This window comes from Leptinotarsa decemlineata, unplaced genomic scaffold, assembly GCF_025532065.1.
Source record: "Leptinotarsa decemlineata unplaced genomic scaffold, Ldec_3_MD MMD2_tig00003348_RagTag_RagTag, whole genome shotgun sequence".
Lineage (NCBI taxonomy): Eukaryota > Metazoa > Arthropoda > Insecta > Coleoptera > Chrysomelidae > Leptinotarsa > Leptinotarsa decemlineata.
Genome location: NW_027412588.1, coordinates 422,264 through 446,182, shown reverse-complemented (window position 1 = coordinate 446,182; position 23,919 = coordinate 422,264). Strand labels below are relative to the sequence as shown.

Below are 23,919 nucleotides of genomic sequence, written 5' to 3'. Positions count from 1 at the left end.
TAAGGTATTACCTTAAAAGCCGGTGTTCAATAATTCCCTATTAGTTCTTTTTATTTAATTAAGGTTATTGGGTCTACGGCTATTTTGCTTCTGTAGTTGATTAGTCACTTTCTTCTTCAGGGACAGGCTGGTTTGGATTGATGGTTTCAATTCGTGTGGAATCAAAATTTTCGCCTTCACACAGTTGTTCGTAAGAGTAGACTTCGTTCCCGATTACAATTTTATTTCTATGTATTTTGGCTGAGGGGTTAAGAGACTTAGCTTTCTTCAACTGTTGATTCAGAAACTTCCTTCTTCGATACTCTGTATCTGTAGAGTAGGGAGGGTGAGTGTAAGCCCACGCACTTAGGCCACATGTGACCCATTGTACATCCTCCCGAGGAGTTGTCCTCCTAGGTCATCGTCCATCATGTCCTTTTCAGGAAGGTGGACAGGTCGCTGGGAGACATCTCCTTTATATCGGCAGGTGTAGGCCAAGACTCGCCGAACACACACTCTCTTATTGACGATAACTCCGGGCACTCGCACAGGACATGCCTGACAGTCTCATCTTCCTGTTCACACATCCTGCATAGAGGTGTGTCCACTAGCCCCATATTATGTAGGTGTTTCCTTAGCTGACAGTGGCCAGTCAGAAATCCTACTGTAAGGCGTAGATTTTTCCTGGTCATCGCCAGATATTTCTTCGGCGCCAGCTTCCCAGGGTCGCTCAAGGTGATCCTGGCAAGGTTACATCCTTTGATTTCATCCCATCTCTTTAAAGATTAAGCATGGGTGTAACATTTGACTAGTTCCGCAATTGTCAAAGTCATCAGGCCGTGGGTGCCACTGGGTCCTAAAATTCTTAGTCCAGCCGCTTCCTTGGCTAAAGAGTCGGCAATGCGATTACCTTTACTCCTGTCGTGCCCTTTAACCCACCTCAGGATAATGTTATTATCTACGGAGGCTTTGGCTAAATCTTGGTGGCACTCTAGTGCTAGCCCTGAAGTAACACGCTGTCTGTTCAAGGCTAATAGTGCTTGTCTGCTATCAGTGCAGAATGTTATGTGTTTGCCAGAAATTCTTTTCTTGGTTATTTCTTTTGTGGCGATTGCCCACACAGCACTAGATATTCATGGAATATTCCCTGTATATCATAAAACGAACGTATATATTCCAAATATTCATAGAATATTCTTGGAATATATACATGCCTTTAGAATATTCATAGAATATGCTTGAATGAATATGGCAGGATTATTCCCGAAAGAATGTGCATAGAATGTCTATAAATGGATTATTCTCCCTTGAATATTCTAAGAATATTGTCGATCGAATATACCATATGGTATATTCTTAGAATATATCCCCACGGCATATTTTGGAATATTCTATACAATGGAATTTTGAATTATCTTATAATAACGTATTCAAATAATTCAATATTATTAAAAACAAAAATATTTGAAGATCTTAATCGAATGCATGACCTAATGTATATAACCCTGATAGTGTTAACCAGTTTTTGAACTCAACGCAAAGATTCTGGATGAATTGCTCCAACAGCAACTGTTGGAAACGACAAAAAAATTTGAATGGGCCAATAAATGAACCAATTGCATCAATAAATTGGTTAATTCTCATCCTATTTGTCTTTTTGTATTTGAAATTAATTAATTACAAAGCGAAAAATCCTGGAAACAGAGAAATGGGGAAGTGAATAATTGGAGTAAACGTTCCTCATTGGTCAATTGAAGTGTAGCGCGAGACAGTCGAATAAGCTCTGTTAAAGCGGCTGTCCCTTAATGCATGGTACATTTGCGTTTGCGTTAAATTCGACATTTGATTCAATATGGCGGTTGACGTGGCAGGTTCGCGTGTTTAATGCATGGTGTGTTGGTGTTATTATCAAAGTATAATTCTGTCACGTTCAGTGTACCATTTATAATTTGGGGTTGTCCAATTTGCAGTACAGCGAATAGTTTGATTTTGGATCTTCAAACAGGAGAGTTGCATCTATTCAGTCTTCAAGAAAAGTAAGTAAAATGCAATAGTAGGTATCGATAGTAAAGTCATGGTGATTAACCTACTATACCTCATTTTAGGTTCGAGGAGAGTTGGTGTGTGGGATTTGTTGGTTTGACTAAGTACATGTTTGAACTAGAGTGATTTCAGTTGTGTATCTTCAGTAGAGAAAAGTAAGTGAATGACACATTCTTTTGTATCATTTGTTTTCATAATTTTCATCACTCGTTTCCAAGATAGTATCAATTTGCCCAAAAGGAAACAGAGTGGTACCTGGTACAGGCAGGTGCGCCAAGGAACTGAAAACGTAATGATTACTTTTCAACAAGACAATGCAAGTTGCTCTCCAAGTCATAAAATGTTGTAAATGTTCATGAGTAACCTATGCGAAAAATATCTATTTGATTTTTATTCCAGTTTTATTGTGCCACTTTCAAATAGTGATAATGAACGTTAATGTACATTTTGTTTCAGGTATTACTATTGAAACACTGGCTGATGCATTGTTGGACAAATATAAGGAAAACTGTTCTGGTGAGTAAAGTTTGAATAACTTTAAGTAAGTGAAATTCATTGAAGAACCCATCATACCACTCATTTTAAATACTTCATTTGTGGGTTTATTTTTCTAAGTGAGAAACCTAACCTAACCTATTTCATGATGTAATACACTTTTTCTTTTTCAATGAAATGATATATTTATTATTTTTTAATTAGTGCTGATGAATTCACAGAGTTGTTATTTTAGTATATTTTTTAGTATACATTTGTTTGAGAGTAGGAACATCCTAATTTGAATACATTTCTAATATTTGTAATATGACAGTATTCAGGAATATTTTATTCAGTGAATAAATATTTTGAATTAGATTTTTTATTTTTAATATTGGTTGAAACGTCAAATATTTCAGTGTACCTATATTGTTTTTAAAATATATTTGTTTATGAATATTATGTGTTTTATTACTTGTGTGAATCTTGTATCAAAATGCAATATATACATGCCTAATAGCGGTTACTCGTCACATTCTTGGAATATTCCAAATATTCCTAGAATATTTATAAAATATATTTAAAGAATATTCTATGGTGTTTCTCTATTGTATATTCCTACAATAAACTAAGAATATCCTGAATATTTTATGAATATTCCTCGGGTTCTATTCCTGGAATATTCTTAATAGAATATACCTTAGATATTCTAAGAATATTATAAGATATTCCAAGAATATTCCCAAGGAATATTCTTAAAATATATCAAAGGTTCGCCAGGAACACTTCCAGGGAATATTCTCCAGAAGATATATATATATATATATATATATATATATATATATATATATATATATATATATATATATATATATATATGGCATATTCATAGCATAATACAATATCCTTAAATGTATATTCATGAAATATACCTGGAATATCTATTGCTATGTGGGTGAGATACCAGCCAGTTCTGTTTGGACCACGCTGGTATTTCTTCCCATTCCTCACTTAATCCTTAGGCTTAGTGATCTGGAGTACACTCCACATCCTGAGCCTTCTTTGGTTTTTGAGCCATCTGTATAAATCCGTATTGCATTTGAAGCATCTGACTCTGTGTTCTGCTCAATTTGTATTTTGTAGGGTTTATTAAACACAAACCTGGTTTCAATTGCATCACTTGTTGCCTGCTGCAGAGGTTGCGCAGTAAGCGCTTCCCGCCATAGGCCCAGCCTCAATCGACCCATTCCTACTTCTAGGTTTACACCAGCCGTGCGCAATCGTACCATGGCCATTAACGCAACCTCCTTAACGTACAGATCCAGAGGGGTCAGACCCGTGATTAATTCAATTGCCGCGGTTGGTATTGTTCTCATGGCTCCTGTGATGTTTAAACAAGCCAGTCGCTGTATTTGATATAATTTTTGGATGGCCGTTGCTTGTAGAACTTTCGGTCCCCATGCAATGGCTCCATACGTTAACATAGGTCTTATTATTGCAGTGTAGATCCAGGCGACTACACGGGGTGAAAGACCCCATGCGCGTCCCACTGTCCTCCGACATTGCTCATAAGCCACGTATGCTCTTTTTGCTCTACTCTGTAGATGAGACTTCCATGTTAGCTTCTTGTCGAGGATAGTACCAAGGTATTTCAACTCTTCAGAGAAGTTTAGTTTGCTTTTGAAGATTTCGGAAGGTTTTAAGCCCGTTAAACTTCTTTTCCTGGTGAAAAGGACCATCTCAGTCTTCTTGGGATTGATCGATTCCTTACACCATGTTTCTATTAATTTGAGCCCATCCTGCGCTCTATCGCACAGTGTGTTTACAAATTTGCCGGTCTGCAAGATAACTATGTCATCTGCGTATGCAATTGTGTAGAATCCATTTTTGTTAAGGTGATTAATTAGGGTATCCAGGACTATGTTCGAGAGAAGGGGTGATATGACCCCTCCCTGTGGACATCCCCTCATGACCAGTCCTTTTACTGTGATGTCTTCTACATTAATACTTATTGCTCTGCTAGAGAGCATCTGGAGTATCCATTCTCCTACTACCAGGGGTATATTCCTGGAGTGTAGTTGCTGGGTAATTGTTGGAAAGGTCGTTTTATCAAACGCTCCCTCGATATCTATGAATATACCCAGGGTGGATTCTTTGTTATCCAATGATCTCTCAATTCTGCCAACCACATGGTGAAGGACCGAATCAGTAGACCTTCCTGCGGTATATGCATGCTGATTTGGATGAAGTGGGTTGTTAACAAGTACTTCATCTCTTATATACCGCTCACATAGCCTCTCCATGGTTTTTAAGAAAAACGATGTGAGACTAATTGGTCGGAATGCTTTTGGTAGGGTGTAGTCCATCCTACCTGGTTTGGGTATAAATACTACTCTTACTTCTCTCCACTTACTGGGAATATACCTCAGAGCTAGATAGGCTCTGAATATTCCAACCAGGTGTAGCATAAGAGTGTCCAGTCCCCACTGAAGTAGGGCTGGTCTTATACCGTCAGGCCCTGGTGACTTGAAGGGGGAGAAGCCCGATATAGCCCATCTTATTTGTTCTAAATGTCTAGAAAATTCGAAGAGTTTGTAAAACAAGCTTCGCGAGTTTAAAAGATGAACAACAAAATTCGAAGTGCCTGGAGGAGAAGCTTCTAGAAAATGCAGAAGGCTTAAAAAAAGAACTTTGTGGTGTGGCAAGTCTACTCGAAGAAAGAATAGGTACCATCGAGACAGAGATAGACAAAATCAGAGAAGAAATCAAAGGGGAGATCAAAGATGAAGTCGGGGCAGAAATGAAGAGAATGAAAGAAAAATTAAGCGATGAAATCAAAGACAGATTTGAGGCAGAAGTCAGCAAGATGAAGGAAACAATTGGCAAGCTGCAAAACCAAATCGTTAATTCTGCCCACACCACAGAAAATGTTTCCGAAAACTCCATTACGGAACTGAAAGATGTCAAAGCCAGTTCTGAACCAGGAAAGCTCTCATTGAAGCCGCCCCAGTTCGACGGAAAAACTCCTTGGGCAAATTACCGCCGACAATTTGAATCTGCGGCCAGAGCGAATGGATGGAATGCAGGAGAAAAGGCGGTAGCATTAACATAGGCGTTGCTTGGAAAAGCAACGAATATTCTGCAAACCTTCACGGCCCAGGAACAGGAAGACTATGGCCAACTGGTAAAGCATCTTGAGCTGCGGTATGGACAAGCCCACCTAGAGCACGTTTACCATTCACTGCGAAGAACCGATTCCAGAAATCAAGAGAATCCCTACAGGAATTTGAAGCCGACATTGCTCGATTGGTTCGTCTGGCATATCCTGCTACACCGGAAAATTTAATGGAGCGGTTAGCAGTTCAGGCATTCTTGGACGGACTTCGCGACCAAGAATCGAGGCAGGCCTTGACACTAGCTCATCCCAAACATCTCGTGGATGCACTGGCAGGCGCTCTGGAGTTTGGTGTTGGTGTTGGGCAGCACTAAATTGAAATATCGTGCATTGGTGGCGGACATAGAGGACGACGCGATCATTGGAATGGACATAATGAATTCCAGAGGATTCGAGCTGAATTTTCAAGACGGCGTCCTACGTGTCGGCGGACAAGAGCCGGTGCTTCATGGAAGAAGCGAAGAGACGATCAGGGTCTTGTTGTCTGAAGACGTGTGCGTACCTGAAAGGGATGAAACCATCCTGGAGGCTCGCTTGGACGGAAGTGCGAGCAGCGGCAAGGAGGTAATGTTAGAGCCCAAGATACACGACGAGAAAATAGGACGAGAAATTGCACTGGGAAAGACCCTGTTGCGTGTTGATAAAGTTGTGCCGGTCAGGGTCATGAATGTCAACTACTTTCCCGTGACCTTGAAGAAAGGAACAATGCTGGAGCACTATTCGTCCATTTCCTCTGTGATACGGGGTGTATGCATTTCTGTTACCCAAGCCAACAACTTGTCTAAAGAGTTGGAGAAGTTGATTGACATTTCCTCCAAGGACATACCACCAACTCACCGATCGAAACTGAGGGAGTTAGTCAAGAAGTACCAGGAAATCTTCGACATTGGAGAAGGAAAAGGTGGCAGAACGAATGTGGTTCAGCATAGAATCGACACTGGGAATGCCCGACCAATCCGGCAATCAGCTGGAAGACTCCCTCTGGCCAAGAAACAGACAAGATAGTCAGCGATATGGAAAAAGAAGGAGTCACCGAACCTTCTGACAGTCCGTGGTCTTTCCCGGTCGTATTAGTGAGGAAGAAGGACGGCTTGACAAGATTCTGCGTACACTATCGCCAGTTAAATAACGTGACGAAGAAAGACAGCTACCCTCTTCCAAGAATCGACGACACCCTAGACACGCTAGCCGGCTCCACGATTTTCTCGACTTTGGATTTGAAGAGTGGATATTGGCAAGTTGAATTGGCCTCAGAAGATCGAGAAAAGACTGCTTTCACCATCGGCTCAGGATTGTTGCAGTTCACGGTTATGCCATTAGGGCTATGTAATGCTCCAGCGACCTTCGAGAGATTGATGGAGACGGTTCTCAAAGGGCTCTTATGGAAGACGTGTCTAGTGTATCTCGACGATATAATCGTAGTCGGAAAATCGTTTGACGATCAATTGAAAAATCTGGAGGAGATATTCATGCGTCTGAGGAGTTCTGGAATAAAACTTAGTCCCAAGAAATTCCATCTGTTCCAGAAAGAAGTCCGTTACCTTGGCCACGTTTGGAGAAGGAGTGCCAGTGGACGAACAAAAGATAAAAGCAGTTAAGGATTGGCACAGTCCAAAAGACATACATCAGCTTCGAAGATTCCTTGGCTTATGTACCTACTACCGCAGGTACGTGCTGGGGTTTGCCAACATCGCTAAACCATTGACCCGATTTACAAAAGGGCAGATCCAGTTCCAGTGGTTTGCGGAATGCCAAGAACCATTCAAGAAGTTGAAAAGAGCTTTGTTCAACGCTTTGAGCTATCTCCTACCTGACGGAAAGTTCATTTTAGATACGGACGCCGGCAAGGTGGTACTTGGGGCAATCCTTTCTCAGATGGACAGGAGAAAGTTATTGGCTACTACAGCAAAACGCTCAGTAAACCAGAGCGCAATCATTGTGTTATTGTGTCACCAGGCGAGAGCTGTTGGCCGTTGTCAAAAATGTAGAACATTAGTAGGAGATATGAGCCGGTTCTAAGCCTCCCCCCACCACTATGACGTCACGTGGGGTGAATGACCTGAACCGGCTCGACCTTGAAAAATATGTCTGGTGCATGCGACCTTGTAAAATATGTTTGGTGCATATGACCTTGAAAAATATGGCTGGTGCATAGGTGGGATGTGTACCGCACCAAAAAAAATTCCCCACTTCCCCACACACTTTCCTCCATCCCACACACTTCCCTCTATCCCCTCACACTTTTCCCCACCCCACACACTTCCTTTTCCCCCACACTTTCTCCATCTCCCCATCCCTCCACACTTCCCCCATCCCCACACACTTCCCCCATCTCCTCACACTTCCCCCACACTACCCCCGGCCCCATACCCTCACAACAGTGTGAAGTCTATGCGAACTAGTTTGCATACATACATAGTGTACAGACACCACCCAACCCGAGAACAACACACCTTCACTCCGCAAAGTTCGAGACACGAATGCCCGCACTGCTTTCACCTTAACGCATCGGGGTGACGCCACTCTCTCTCTCTCTCTCTCTCTCTCTCTCTCTCTCGAGAGAGAGAGAGAGAGAGAGAGAGAGAGAGTATACGCGTCCAATACGACCCACTCAACGGATAGCATTAGTAGTAATCATTTGTATTAGTGTTTTATTTGTACATGAGATGATTTGGATATCAATTGTAGGGAAACATATAAACATTTTCATATATTGTTGAACACACTCACTTCATCGAAAAATGATAAAGTCTTAAGTAAGTATTATTAATGATGACTAATGGTTGATCTAATGTTTTTTTTTCTAATTTCTTTTCAGTTCAATCCATCAAAGATGTGGATGCAGTATGCTAGTTTTCAATTGGAAAAAAGCTGAGGATCTCGCTTCATCCATCCAAAGACTGTTTTCCGAACTGAAGGCATTGGAGTGAGAATGCTGAGCATGCAACCAATTATGACCTGAGTGTGCTATGATGAAGAAAAGATCGAATTGTGTCTTCGTGATGCTGAGAACTACAACAGTGGTGCTGAAGTTTGCGACAAATTTCTACCTAGGAATTTGGATCTGAATCATCTTTGTGAGGCAATGATTGAATTGAACCTGAGGAGATTCCTCTACCGTCTTCAACCACATCTACCAGAATGGATCATTCAAGAGTTCCAATTGAATGACGAAAATCGTGACAAAATTGAAGACGGTCGAGAAAATGATGAATATGAGGAAGAAATAATTTTGGATTATTTATAAGTACCAAAAAATTGAATAAAACACATTGATATGATTTTCATGTTTTGCTTATCCAATTCCCATATAATATAAAAAAAAAGTGATTACAAAATATAAATGAAGAGAAGAGAAAATGAATATAAGATATAATGAAAAAAATACAATCAATGATATAATAACAATATCAAAAAAGTGTCAATATCTGCTATGAACTGAGCCATTCAATGCATTGTATGTTAGAAATGTGTCATGCAAAATGAGTGGAAACTTGGTCTTCCTGGTTTCGAATTCAATCTTTATATCGATAGTCAATGATTTTGTGACATTTGGTTGATGCGAACAATCGATGATGAATAGTGGATTCTCACGAAATTGTCCGATATCCATTAGAGGTTTACTCATGTCCTTATCATAATAACTTCTTTGAAAGTTCTCATAAGAATAATAAGCTGAGGAATCAAGTTTCTTGTCGAAATCCAAATTCCAACGCTCATATGGATATACTTCAGAATTCAAATATACTCGAATATTATTGATATCTGCAGTTATGAATTTTGTGATGTCCTGTGTTCTATCTTCAGATGTGGTAGTACTTTGGAATCCGATAATGACAAAACGAGATGTTTCCAAAGCGTTGGTTGTTTTTATGGCCCATATATCTGATGATGTTCCACGTAATGACGGAAGTTCATAGAGGTCCCACATACGATAAGCTAGCTTGATTTTTGCATTGAAACCGCTTTTGTTGATTCAATTCAGAAGTTTGAGTTTATGTTTATCATCTGATACTATATGTCTTATTTCCCATTCGATTTTATTAATTTCCAAATCAGCATCGATCTCACCAATATATGAGTTCTTGAAAGATCGAGCAATTATTAGAATTAGTTCTTGTTTGGCATTCAAGACATTTTTGGTTTAATCTTCAGCAAAACCCATCAAATATTTCAGTGGTAATTTTTCACTGAATACGTGACTAATTGCATCCAAGATATCCTGTTTTGATTGGGAAAGCCCCCATCCAGTTGTTAATAAGGTGTATGCATGCGATGGCCCAAAGGAGACCATATCATTTGAGATGTTATCCCCGATTTTCTAACAACAGCCACTTGTTCACCACTCATTTCATAACGGATTTCATCAAAAAGGAAAGCAATTGCATTATTCGAGAGATAGTATGTTTTCGCTGCATCCTTAGGGGTGAAATTTCCCTCTATGTGGATGAAACTTTCAGCAATATCATGTATAACATCTTGATTATTGATTGCAATTTGAATTTCATCTGAATTCCTAAACAGTGGTGATCCATATGGTTTATTTGTGTGCTCATGAAAAATTATGAGGGAATGATCGAGCACTGGTTCATGAAAAATATTCAACTTTTCATTGTTTGTTTCGAGCACCATTGTTATTTCCTCACTTTCAATCCGATCGTTTCCAAGAATTTAAGATCTTTTACAGACAGAACGTTGTGTGCTAACTGTTTAGCATACACTTGAGGAATGAGCTTCTTCCTAGTCGACCATTCCTTTTTAGTAGTGTAATCATGTTGGACATGTGGTTCTCGATGATTTTGTCTATTATAACGAAAACCCATTATTGAAAGTTATTCGATTTTCCTCAGTTCCAAAATAATGAAAATGTCTTCATCACTTCCAAAATCGACCAGATTATTATTTTGATCTAAAATGCGCACTGTGATGTTGTGAATCAACTGATGACCTTCTGGACTGACAGGTATATATATAATATTTTGTGGTTCCCTTGTAAGATTGTATCCAGCCTCAACATCAATATCGAATGAAAAGAGAATGTGGGATTCTTCATTGTTTATATAAGAACCAGATATCATATTGCAATCCAACCGGATCAGTCTCACTACTGTAATATTTATTGGCTGTGATGATTCATGTATTTACTTCGGTGGAAATATATCATGACTAAATCCCATCATATTTGCTATAGAATTTGGAAGTGTCAAATCAATTTCATATTTTGATCGCATCTCACATCTGAATGTATTATTATTGGCATGTAGGTAGAAGATGTCATTTGCAATGATATCATTTGGTTTTTTGTCGTTAAATAATCTAAACATAATATGTTTTTGTATAGCAACATTGATTTCTTCTATTTTATAAGCACCACATGGGATTTTAATGGTATATTTCTGAAGTACGGGTGAGCTGTCATCACTGATTCTAAAACTGATTAAATTGTTTGCTTCAGTTATATTGATTGTATTGCATCCATAGAATCCCAAAAGTCCTAATCCATAGCGACTGCCTCTATCCAATTCAATGGGTGTAAAAAAGTCTGCACTCAAGACACTGGTCCCGGCAGCTTGTAACTCGAACTTCCGTGACATGACTGATACATTTCATAATCCGCATTTCAATTTATTGTTGTCTACAACACATCTGTGAAAATCTCACAGTAAAGTGTTTTTGGAATACGTTACATCTGAAACAATTTGCACTTTTTCGGGGACATTATATTGGAATAAATGTCACTCTTATTGACACCAATATTCATATCCTCTATATTGCAATAGCAGCAGAATATTCTTCGTGGTAAAGGACTATCTTCTACATCAATATCAGAATTAGATTTTCTGTCGTCAGGTAACAATAACTATACTTCATTATGTCAGTATCATCTTGTAGATGTTTAGGTAACTTTTCCCAAACATATGCAATCTCATGTGCAGCACAAGCAAGTATCACTTCTTTGGGCATATTTGCGAGCATTATTTTATCCATTTTTGTCAGGGTGCGATATTTTGAATACATCTTAAGTGAAAACCCCATCCCCATCTTGATCCAATGTTGGAGTTCCATTCATTTTATTTGGAAAATTTTTTCTGTGAATAATTATTTACAGAAAAACTTCAGGCACAAGTGACCACAGAAAACTGTATTGAATTTCTGTTGACGATCATAGTTATATTTGATTCTCACTTCCGAATATTTTCTAAAGTACCGAATCAATTCCATTGGTGGGGGTAAGTCTCCAAAACTACCGAAATATGTGACTTCTTCTCCACATTTCTTGTATGCCACCCAATGTGTTCCAGGTCCATTTACTTCATCTAAATTGACAATAGCTGTCTCAATAACGGTGGCTGGTATCAACATGTAAACACCCATGATACGGTCTCTATGATGCAACTGGGTCAGTATTGGTGTAAGGCATGTGAAAGACCCCTCACTAATTTTACAAGTGTCAACATGTATAATTTGCAATAGTGTCAAACCTATGACACACTGACCGTGGACCTTCTGGTCAGGGCTACATTATTCATACAAACAGTAGTAGTAGTACACCTGCGAATATCTTCTCGCAATATGAGACTTTTCTTCTTCGCAGGTCTTTCATATCTATGGTAGTTATGAAATTTCCAAGTTGGGGGTATAAAAATTACTCATAATTTCAGATCACTACGCAGATTCTATCATCACTCATTAGTATTATTGGGTTTTACTGGTTAATTGTCAAGCCGACGTCAAGGACTGGTGCAGAAAATGTGCTGTATGTGCTGCCAGCAACGGACCTCGGATACGACCGAATGCTCCAATGCGCCAGTATAACATGGGTAGCCCTTTTGAGAGAATTGACATCGCCGGCCCGTTCCCAGAGTCCGACCATGGGAACAAATACATCCTAGTAGCCATGAACTACTTCAGCAAGTGGGCAGAAGCATATGCCCTGCCCAACCAGGAAGCCTTTACCGTCGCTGACGTCCTAGTAAAGGAATGAATATGTCGATTCGGTGTCCCATTGCAGCTGCATTCGGACCAGGGCAGAAATTTCGAGTCCAACTTGTTCCAAGAAATATGTGAACTGTCGGACATTCGAAAGACCAGAACCACAGCCTTACATCCACAGTCCGATAGAATGGTGGAACGAATGAATAAGATCATAAACCGCCATTTGTCCAAAGTAGTCTCTGACCATCAAAGAGACTGGGACCAATACTTCCACCTGTTCCTGCTGGCTTATCGTTCGGCAGTGCATGAGTCAACTGGCCAAACCCCTGTCAGTATTATAATGGGCCGAGAGCTACGGCTTCCTTGCGACCTGAAATTTGGGACGCCGCCAGAACAAGACACTGCGGGGGAAGACTATGTCAGCAAGCTTCGGCAGAGAATGGACGACATCCTTGAACGAGTCCGTCTGAACATTCGGAGTGCCAGCGATAGGATGAAGAAGGCCCGTGACATCAAGGCGAATGCTGGAGGAGGATTCGAAACCGGTGACCTAGTTTGGCTGTACAATCCTAAGCAACGCCGTGGTTATCACCGAAGTTGCGGAACTTGTGGGAGGGTCCGTACAAAATCATGAAAAAAATTAATGACCTTGTCTACCAAATCCATAAGCCACCTCGAGGAAAGCCTAGGGTCGTCCATTTTAATACATTGGCTCCTTATACTGGAAATCACAACCAAGTTCGCGCCCTCAGACCACCAGAGGATGAAATGACGTTCCAGCAATTCATGTCCTTATACTCGAACGGACAGAAGGTCGTACATGGGGTAACTCAAGAAGAGCCTTTTCAAGGTTGCAGTTGAACGCACTAGCTCACTGCGTGGCTGAGGATCTCCAATTGTCCAAAGGTATCGCAGTGGTATTCAACAAGAAATTCGGTCAGCTCCAAACATCACGAGAACATAATCCTGAAGTCGGGGGAGTGCTACAGTTGAAGAAGGGTCAGAGAAAAATTTTCTACTTGGTGACCAAAAAGCATTCTCGAGACAAACCGTCCTGTGAAGATGTCTGTAGGAGTCTTACTAGACTAAAGGACACGATGTTCGACCAGAATCTCGTGGACTTGGCAATTCCAAAATTAGCCTCTGGGCTCGACAGGCTGGACTGGAGAATTGTGAGAAGCATGTTGGAAACTATCTTCAGATCCAGCGGCATCAAGATTTTGGTGTGCGGTAACCATCTTCCACGATCGAGCATGAAGACTATGGAGTGGATATAGGGAGTCCTGCAGATATCGACACATGCCAAGGATGACATTTCGGGGCGAGACGTCTTTAAGAAGGGGGCAATGTAACGAATCTGAAACCGGCCCTGACCAATATCTCAGCCAGCAAACGCATGAGTCATGGCGAACAACCGCGAAAGGTATAGATGAGTGCCGAAACCCCTAGAGAGATCTGGAGCGATCGTTGCCGATATAAAAAGGCCGCTTCTAGTCCAGAGCGGTAGTCTGTATTCAGAAAGCGAAACGTGCAATTAAATAAAGAATTCGAACAGTGAAGATAAATTAAGCGTTAGTTGCTAAGTGTGGAATATAAATCAGTTGTGATAGTGAAATATTGTTAAAAATAAATTTGTTTAAGACAGTTAGTTCTTTAATTCGTTACACTATATTCACAAGAAAATATTTTTGGCAATAAACGCTTTTAAACCGTGTTAGGAATCACACGTTAAAAGGTAAGACCTCGTTAATCCTTAGCTCGCACAAGTTTAGACTTCTGAGGGTTGTCGTTCGTAGGGGTGCGACAGCTGGTTAACGGAAAAACAGATTTTAAACAGATTATTTTAAACAGATGTAACTTTACGAAAAAATCATCTTGAAAAAGATATTGAAGAACTTCTACTCAATCTTACGATATCAGGAACATACTTCCAGTATTTTCATGATAAAGGCCACGAAAAAATATTCATTACAATTATGCAGAATAAAATTGATACATTAATCAAAAATAATATTGTTCCTAACCTTTCACCGATGTCAAAGAAAAGGATAGACTGGATCTGTTTTTCCGTTAACCAGCTGTCGCACCCCTACGAACGACAACCCTCAGAAGTAGAAACTTGTGCGAGCTAAGGATTAACAAGGTCTTACCTTTTAACGTGTGATTCATAACACATCACATATACACAACTGGTCATAGAGGTATTCAAACCACCATTGAATCGATTAGGAAAAATTACTATTGGCCCAATTTAACACAAGACGTAACAAATTTATTAACGATTGCAATATTTGCCAGAAAAACAAATATGACAAATCACCACCGAATCTACAATTTCAAGCAATACCTATAGGATCCAAACCTTTTAAAAAAAATTCATATTGACACATTGTCTATTGCAAAAGAGAAATTTTTTACAATAATAGACACTTTTTTCAAATTTGGACAAGGATATCAAATGCCATCTATAAATTGAATTAATATACTAAACGGATTGTTGTCATTTATTTCCCACTACGGAATTCCCCATATGATCACTTGTCATGGCGGACCAGAATTCAGTAATAAAATTCAAAAATTTTGCAAACTTCACAAAATTGAACTTCATTTTACTACTCTAGGAAAGCCAAATTCTAACTCATACATTGAACGATTTCATTCAATCCTTTTAGAACAAATTCGAATTCAAAAAAATTAAACACCTGAAGAATCTTTACAGAATTTATTGAAGTATGCAACATTACATTATAATAATTCTATACATTCTACAACCAAATTCACCCATTTCGAAATTGTAACTAGTCACCTTGGTTCCAAAGATCCATTCGATCTGGAAGAAAAAGATGTAATCAGCAAATACGTTAATGATCATCAACAAAAACTTGAACAGACTTATAAATCGTTGAAACAAAACCTAGACAAACAGAAAACAAGTCAACTTGAAAAAATGATCACCTCTATCTTAAAGAACAAACGAGGGATAAATTGGCAAATACATATACAAAAATACGAGCCATAGCTCAAACCAACAATAAAATTAAAACTGATCAAATGAAATATTCCAAACATGTAATAAAAAAACGAAAAGTGAAAAAATAAAGTTTCCCCCCTTTTTTAGTAGTACTTATGAAATTTCCTGTTACTCCTATCACTTAATAACTGTTCCATTCAAAAACTTGCAAACTTCCTCATACCTATAGAACTGCAGCAATCAAGAATAATAGACTCAAAACACACTTTCGTTAGTTTTCTCAATCTAACTAAACTAATTCATATTCATAACATGTTTGAATCTGCGGATTCAAAACATAACTAAGTGGACAGTACCGGACTACGAAAACATAAACTGATAGACCTTTCTCGCGAAAAAAATAGACTTGTGAAAGGAAATAAGTGTTTAGGATTCGATTAAAATGAATAGACATACACAGTTTTGTGGAAAATAGACAATAAGAGACAAAATGTGTTCGAGAAAAGTGAGCCTAACGGCTTGAAAGTCGCCGAATTGAAGCAAGAATTGGATGAGAGGGAGCTAGATTGTTCTGGAAAAAATTCAGTACTCCAGAAGAGACTGTTGGGATAACTTGACTGAATCAGGAGAAGATCCCGAAACATATTTACTCGAAGTTTCTGGCGGTGATTTGAGTTCAATAATGAACAAACTCGATGAGAATACCAAATCGCTGAAAGTTGATTTCAACAAAATTCGTTAAGTCTGGATGTGAAGCTCCTGGAAAATCGAAGAGTTTGGAAGACACGCTTCGCGAAAATTCGGTTAGTTTAATAGATGAACTTCAACAAAATTCGAAGTGCCTGGAGGAGAAAATCTGTTTTCCGTCAACCAGTTGTCGCTCCCATACGAACGACAACTCTCAGAAGTTGAGAAACTTGTGAGAGCTAAGGACTAATAAGGTCTTACCTTTTAACGTGTAATTCCTAACACGGTTGCAAAATCATCCCAGCTTCAACCAGATAAATTCTCTCGAGAAAAATATCTGGTCGAGGCGGGAATCGCTTCTGGAAAATTCAAAGAGTTTGGAAGATAAACTTTTAGAAAATGCGGAAGGCATAAAGAAAGAACTTTGTTGCGTGGCGAGTCTACTCGAAGAAGGGATAGGAACCATCGAGAGAGAGATAGACAAAATCAAGAAGGAAATGAACACGGAAGTAGAGGAAATCAAAGATGAAATCAATCGGGGCAGAAATGAAGAGAATAGAAAAAAATAAGCGATGAAATCAAAGGCGGAGTTGAGTCAGAAATCAGCAAGATGAAGGAAACAATTAGCAAGTTTCAAAACCAAATCGTTAATTCTGCCCACACCACAGAAACTGTTACCGAAAACTCAATTCCGGAACTGAGTTTCAACATGGAACAACTTCAAAAGGCAATGAAAGATCTCAAAGTCAGTTCTGAACTAGGAAGCTCTCCATGAAGCCGCTCCAGTTCGACGGGAAACTCCTTGGGCAAATTACCGCCGACAATTCGAAGCTGCAGCCAGAGCGAATGGATGGAATGCAGGAGAAAAGGCGATAGCGTTAACATTGGCATTGCGTGGGGCAGCAAAGAATACCCTCACGGCCCAAGAACAGGAAGACTATGCCCAACTTGTGAAGCATCTTGAGCTACGGTATGGGCAGGCCCACCTAGAACACGTTTACCATTCACAGCTGAAGAACCGCTGCCAGATATCAGGAGAAACTCTACAGGAATTTGAAGCCGACATTGCTTGATCAGTTCGTCTGGCATATCCTGCTACACCGGAAAACGTAATGAAGCGGTTAGCAGTTCAGGCATTTTTGGACGGATTTCGCGACCAAGAAACGAGGCAGGCCTTGACACTAGCTCATCCCTAACATCTCGTGGATGCACTGACAAGCGCTCTCGAGTTGGAGGCTGCAAAACAATCCTGCAATAGCCAGAGCAAAGTTCGAACTATCGAGGAAGATGGACAGGTGCCTGCAGATGTTGAGGTCACCATTAGAAAGGTAATAAAGGAAGTGTTGCCTGAGACAGAACATATAAGATGCTGGAACTGTGGGAAAACCGGCAAAAATTGAACCGTCAAGTTGGAAGCTACGCACCGCAACAGGGGAGCTAGCCACTGTACTTGGAGAACTGCCAATTGAATTGGTGTTGGGCAGCACTGAATGAACCATCGTGCATTGGTGGCGGACATCGAGGACGATGCGATTATTGGAGTGGACATAATGAATTCCAGTGGGTTCGATCTGAATTTTCGAGACGGCGTCCTACGTGTCGGCAAAACAAATGTGGTTCAGCATAGAATCGACATTGGGAATGTCGAACCAATCCGGCAATCAGCTAGAAGTCTCCCTCTTGCCAAGAAAGAAGAGGCAGACAAGATAGTCAGAGATATGGGAAAAGAAGAACGCATCGAACCTTCTGACAGCCCCTGGTTTTCCCCAGTCGTATTAGTGAAGAAGAAGGACGGCTCGAAAAGGTTCTGCGTGGATTATCTTCAACTAAATAACGTGACGAAGAAATACAGCTACCCTCTTCCAAGAACAGACGACACCCTAGACACGCTAGCTGGCTCCAAAATGTTCTTGACTTCGGATTTAAAGAATGGATATTAGCAAGTTGAATTGGCTTCAGAAGATCGAGAAAAGACAGCGTTCACCATCGGCTTAGGATTGTGGCAGTTCACGGGTACGCCATTCGGGCTTTGTAATGCTCCAGCGACCTTCGAGAGATTGATGGAGACGGTTCTCAAGGGGCTCTCATGGAATACGTGTCTGGTGTATCTCGACGATATACAATACAGATGTCACCTGTTCCAGAAAGAAGTCCGATACCTTGGCCACGTAGTCTCTGAGGAAGGAGTGGCGGTAGACGAACAAAAGATCAAAGCAGTTAAGGATTGACCCATTTTAAAAGACATACATCAGCTTCTGAGCTTCCTTGGTTTGTGCACCTACTACCGCACATATGTGCTGTTTGCCAATATCGCCAAACCATTGACCCGACTTACAGAAGGACAGATCCAGTTCCGGAGGTTCGAGAAATGCCAAGACTCATTTAAGAAGTTGAAAAGAGCTTTGATCAACGGTGCTGTTTTGAGCTATCCCCTACCGGACGAAAAATTCATTTTAGATTCCGACGCCAGCAACGTGGTAGTCCTTTCTCAGATCCAGGAGGATTGGCTACTTCAGCCAAACGCTCAGTAAACCAGAGCGCAATTATTGTGTCACCAGGTGAGAGCTGTTGTCCGTTGACAAAGGTGTAAAAACTGTTGTACCACAGCTAATTTAATAATGAAGCAACTTATTGTAATAGTTTAATAAGAAAAACGTAAAGCGATTAGTCAACATAAACGACCATTTTCAGAATACATACACTATAGACAAGGAGCGGCTACAACTACACTACTTATACATTTTTGACATCTATAACACAGAACATCTATAACACAGAAAATATCATAGAGTTTGTGCAGAATTGCATTCAATTCAACAAAAACCATAAAAACGTAGATGCCCTATCGCGGAGACCATATCCCGATGACTGCTCACATTGCCGAAGAGCAGAAGAGAAAAAAGCTATTTGTAAAATTACAGCTGTAGAAGACCAAGAGAAAGACCCAGATCTTGGTTTAGTCATCGGATGGAAGAAAATTAATCAAAGACCATCGTGGCAGGAGGTAGTAGGTTATTCGGCAGCGTTTAGGTCTAACTGGGCCCAATGGAACTCCCTTACCTTGGAAAACGGTTTTCTGACCCAGGAACAGACAACGGAAGAGGCTCAAAGAAATCAATGATGGAGTCACTGGAGGACATCTGAGAGTAACGAAGACCCTCCAGAAAGTAAGACAACGGTTTTACTGGGTTAATTGTCAAGTCGACGTCAAGGACTGGTGCAGAAAGTGTGCTTTATATGCTGCCAGTAACGGACCTCGGATATGACCGAAAGCTCCAATACGCTAGTATAAGGTGGGTAGTCCCTTTAAGAGAATGGACATCGCCGGCCCGTTCTCAGAGTCCAACCATGGGAACAAATACATCCTGGTAGCCATGGACTACTTCAGCAAGTGGGCAGAAGCCTATGCCCTCCTCAACCATGAAGCGTTTACCGTCGCTGACGTCCTGGTAAAGGAATGGATATGTCGATTCGGTTTCCCATTGGAGCTACTTTCGGATCAGAGCAGAAATTTTGAGTCCAACCTGTTTCAAAAAATATGTAAACTGTTGGAAATTTGAAAGACCAGAACCACAGCCTTACATCCACAGTCCGATGGAATTGTGGAACGAATGAATAAGACCATAAGCCGCCACATGTCCAAGGTAGTCTCTGACCACCAAAGAGACTGAGACCTCCACCTGTTCCTGTTGGCCTATCGTTCGGCAGTGGACGAGTCAACCGGCCTTACCCCCGCCAGTATTATAATGGGCCGAGAGCTGCGGCTTCCTTGCGATCTGAAATTTGGGACGCTGCCAGAACAAGACACTGCGGTGGAAGACTATGTCAGCAAGCTTCAGAAGAAAATGGACATCCATGAACGAGTCCGTCTGAACATCCGGAGTGCTTGTGATAGGATGAAGAAGGCCAATGACATAAAGCGAATGCTGGAGGATTCGAAACTGGTGACCTAGTTTGGTTATACAACGAATCTGAATCTGCCCCTGACCAGTATGCCGGCCGAATCATGTAATAAACACATGACATCACCGCGAAAGAATGCAACCGCCGGTAAAAACTCTAGTTGAGTATCGAACTTACAGATTTCTTGATAGAACCGTTAAATTATAGAAGACCGGCTTCCCAACCCAAGAGGGCAGTTTCTGAAAGTGAATCGAGTGGTTGAACAAGGAATTCAAATAGTGGAAATAAATTAAGCGTTAGTTGCTAAGTGTTGTAAATAAATTAGTATGTGATTAGTGAAATATTGTTGGAAATGAATTTGTTTAAGACAGTTAATTCTTTAATTTGTTACATAATTATAAGGTTTGTGAACTTACTGATATTCATAACATTATCAATGGCAAGATTTAGTGTTTTACTATTACTGATGTTATTCGTGTTAAACATGATGATGACATAACCGTAATTTATAATTTTGGCAAATATATCTTTGGTTATTTCTAACAGTTCATTACCAGGGCAGATCCATTCATCAATCCTATAGGAAACGTAGTCGGTTGTTAAGCTAAGAACTCTTTGGAATCCTTGGGCATGTTGATCTCCAGTAATCAGTATTTTCTTCTTCTTTTGTGGAAGTTGCGTCACTGTGAAATTGACTTCTGGTTTGTCAATCTTCAAATCACTATTACTGTTTTCCGGTATTTCTTGTACAGATTCATTTAAGATTGAGGTATTATTTTCTTTGGACATATTAACCTGTTGGATTTCGTCCATAAGTGATACATTATTTCTTTTTTCTTCATTAGATAATCTTATGTCTGTATCTTCAAAAACTTTCCTATTTTTATTCTCGGATTCTATTTTCATTTTCTCTACTTTCCACTCTTTTGTCGCAGACTTCTTTGTTTCGCCTTCATGGTGTTGTTTTTTTTAGGCTTATGTTAAATGGTGTATTTTTCTTTTCTCTTTCCATATTTATTACAAATACTCATCAGTTGTAGATGGCAATAATTTTTCATTTCTCATTGATAAATTCATACTTGAGATCAGTGTAGAGTGGTTCTCCAGATTGCTCTCAGTTTGTGAGAATCTATCATGAGTCATTTTTATTTCTATTTGTTTTTGCTGTTCCATTATATTACCATTACAGTTTACATTATAGTTCCTTCGAAAAAGGCGTTAAGATCTATGAACAGATCGTTCCATTTCATTTCCCTATAAAGTTATCGATGCGGTTTCAGTTGATGTTCGATTGAAGTTACCTGTTGATTAGAAAGGTCGACTACGAGCGTCGGTTGTTGTGACTTTTGATTTTTTATTGGTGCTTTACAGCGTAAGTTTAATTTTTGGTCTACTGCAGATTATTGCAAATACCTCTACTTCAACTATTCACAATAAGAGTACCTATGATCTTGACAAGTACAACATAATATTACACCAGTCGATAGAACAACCCCAGTTAGAACAATAAGTAGTGTCAATAAAAAAAACTCAAGGTATTGCATTAAAACAGTTATAGAACTCTTCTTTCATTTCAATTTGTTGATACATTCGTATTAATCAATCTTGAACAGATCTATAAATGATATATGTTTTTAGTAGTGGAAAATTTGTGAAAGGACCTACTAAAAAAATAATCTACCATTTCTACCTTGTTTGTAATTTACATTTCTTGTAGTGTTGGACCACGACAATATACTGTCTCTGCTTTATCAAATAAGGAAACAAAATGATCAAATAATAAATCATTTAAATAAAAGACATCAAGAAGTAGGGGCTGTTCCAAATGATTCACCTATTGGATGGCCCATCAGAACCATAGAGCAATTGAATGAGCTGGAAGCTTATTTAACATCGAGAGATAACCTGTCTGGTATGGTATGTGTGGGAAACATTCATTATAGATACTTGTATTTAGGGGTAGTCCAAATTTTTTTCAAATATTTTAATGTATAATAAAATTTTAATGAGAGAATCTTCCAAAGAAAGAAAGTATCAGATGGAGTAGTAGAAAGCCAAAAACTTTCTTTCCCAAAAATTAATCACTTCTAAAAATATAACCCTTTCAAATCGAAATTTTAATGTATGTGAAATTTCCGTTGATTTCAATTTTGCATTATTTTCAAGTATCCTATTTATCTTCTTTAGGAGGTAAAGACTGTACATCAAAAACAATATTATATTGATGCATTTGATAACAGACGAGCTGGCAACATCCTTCAATTTTAGAGAAAAACGTCAAAAGATACAATTTTGTGAACTTTCTCTGAGTGAATGTATAATACGTGAGTTTTCTTTTTTTTTATACAAAAATCATTTGTTACATTGAATTTGTTTTGCAGGAGCAATAAAAAAACTGAAATTGCAACCAATGTACAAGTAGAAAATGTCATGAAAATATGGCTAAAACATGCTCCACAATGTTGGACAAAGAAAAATAATACCCAATGAAGAAGTGTGAATATATGCTCCAAAGACTCAACTAATTTTTCAAGTACTTAGTGATTTTATATTATTCACAACTATTAAAACGTGTTTCTTAAGAGATGAAATCTCAATTTAATAAAGCTCTGATGATGGCAAACAGCTGAAAACCCTCAGCTTGACCTAGCTTTAGGTTACACTATTTTATACTCTCCAGAAACATTTCTTACAACCCTCCAAATAATACTTATCATTGATACTAACCAGTAAAATAATATATTTTGGAAATGTCACAGGTGAAAAAAATATTACAAAAAACTTTTTTACTGGTGTGTGGTTCACTTCAGAAAAATATTCGATATAAAATAAATGTTCATAATTGGTTACAAAGCCAAACGGTCGAAAGTCATTTGCTTTTATTGCCAGTAAAGAATATATTTACTAATTATATGGAATTCACGTCCTTCAGTATCAGTAGAGATTAAATTCATAGGGTATAACTATTTTGCAGGTCTGCAGGTCAGCAAATTGTTCTCAGTAGACATTGCTCTCGTAAACTTGTAGGACAGACATTTTTGCAGGTCGGGTCTGCCAGACATGAATCTCGACCAGATTAATCATTTTCGACAAAAAAAATTTCAACCCCCACCCTTTGAGTATGGAAAAATTCCACATTCCTCATTAAATTGAAAATAATAAACTTTGCAGGTCAACAGAAATTCTTGCAGGTCGGGTATGCCAATATATATATATATATATATATATATATATATATATATATATATATATATATATATATATATATATATATATATATATATATATTCCTTTTTGGCAGTATATAGGGACCGATTTATTGGTAGCTGGGCATTTTTCAAATCGCATGAATAACGGACCTTTTTCTCAAAGAGTGGGGAGACTGAGGGGAGGCTCGTGTAAATTTCCAAAACTGCATGAAAAGTGGCCCACAACCATTCATTAATATAGTTGTGTGAGTTAAGGCTTAGATCTTGTTGCCAACTCCCTGTGCCTCCTAAAGGTTGCGTTGACTTTTTCAGTTTTATATAATTGTGGTTAGCAATTTTATGAATATAAATGTTGGCTACGAACTTATAACATTTAGTTATACTATAAAATGCAATGGAAAATATCATATAGCATCTTATAGCACATATTGGTACCAGGCGTTAGACTTCGTAATATGCTAGAAGAAGAAAAACCATAGTCAGTACATCCATCTTTGTTGTGAAAGTTAGGCACACAAAATGTCACAGAAAACAGAATGACT

At 39.1% G+C, this 23,919-nt stretch overlaps 2 long non-coding RNA genes across 2 annotated transcripts in view; one reads left to right on the top strand and one right to left on the bottom strand.

Moving 5' to 3' along the window:
• The window catches only part of LOC141483433 (uncharacterized), a 249,381-nt gene that overhangs the window by 200,300 nt on the left and 25,162 nt on the right, over positions 1-23,919 (bottom strand). The window lies entirely within an intron of this gene.
• Positions 5-8,952, top strand: LOC141483424 (uncharacterized). The gene is made up of 2 exons (XR_012466077.1): positions 5-2,538; positions 8,490-8,952. It is a non-coding gene; the product is annotated as an uncharacterized lncRNA (long non-coding RNA).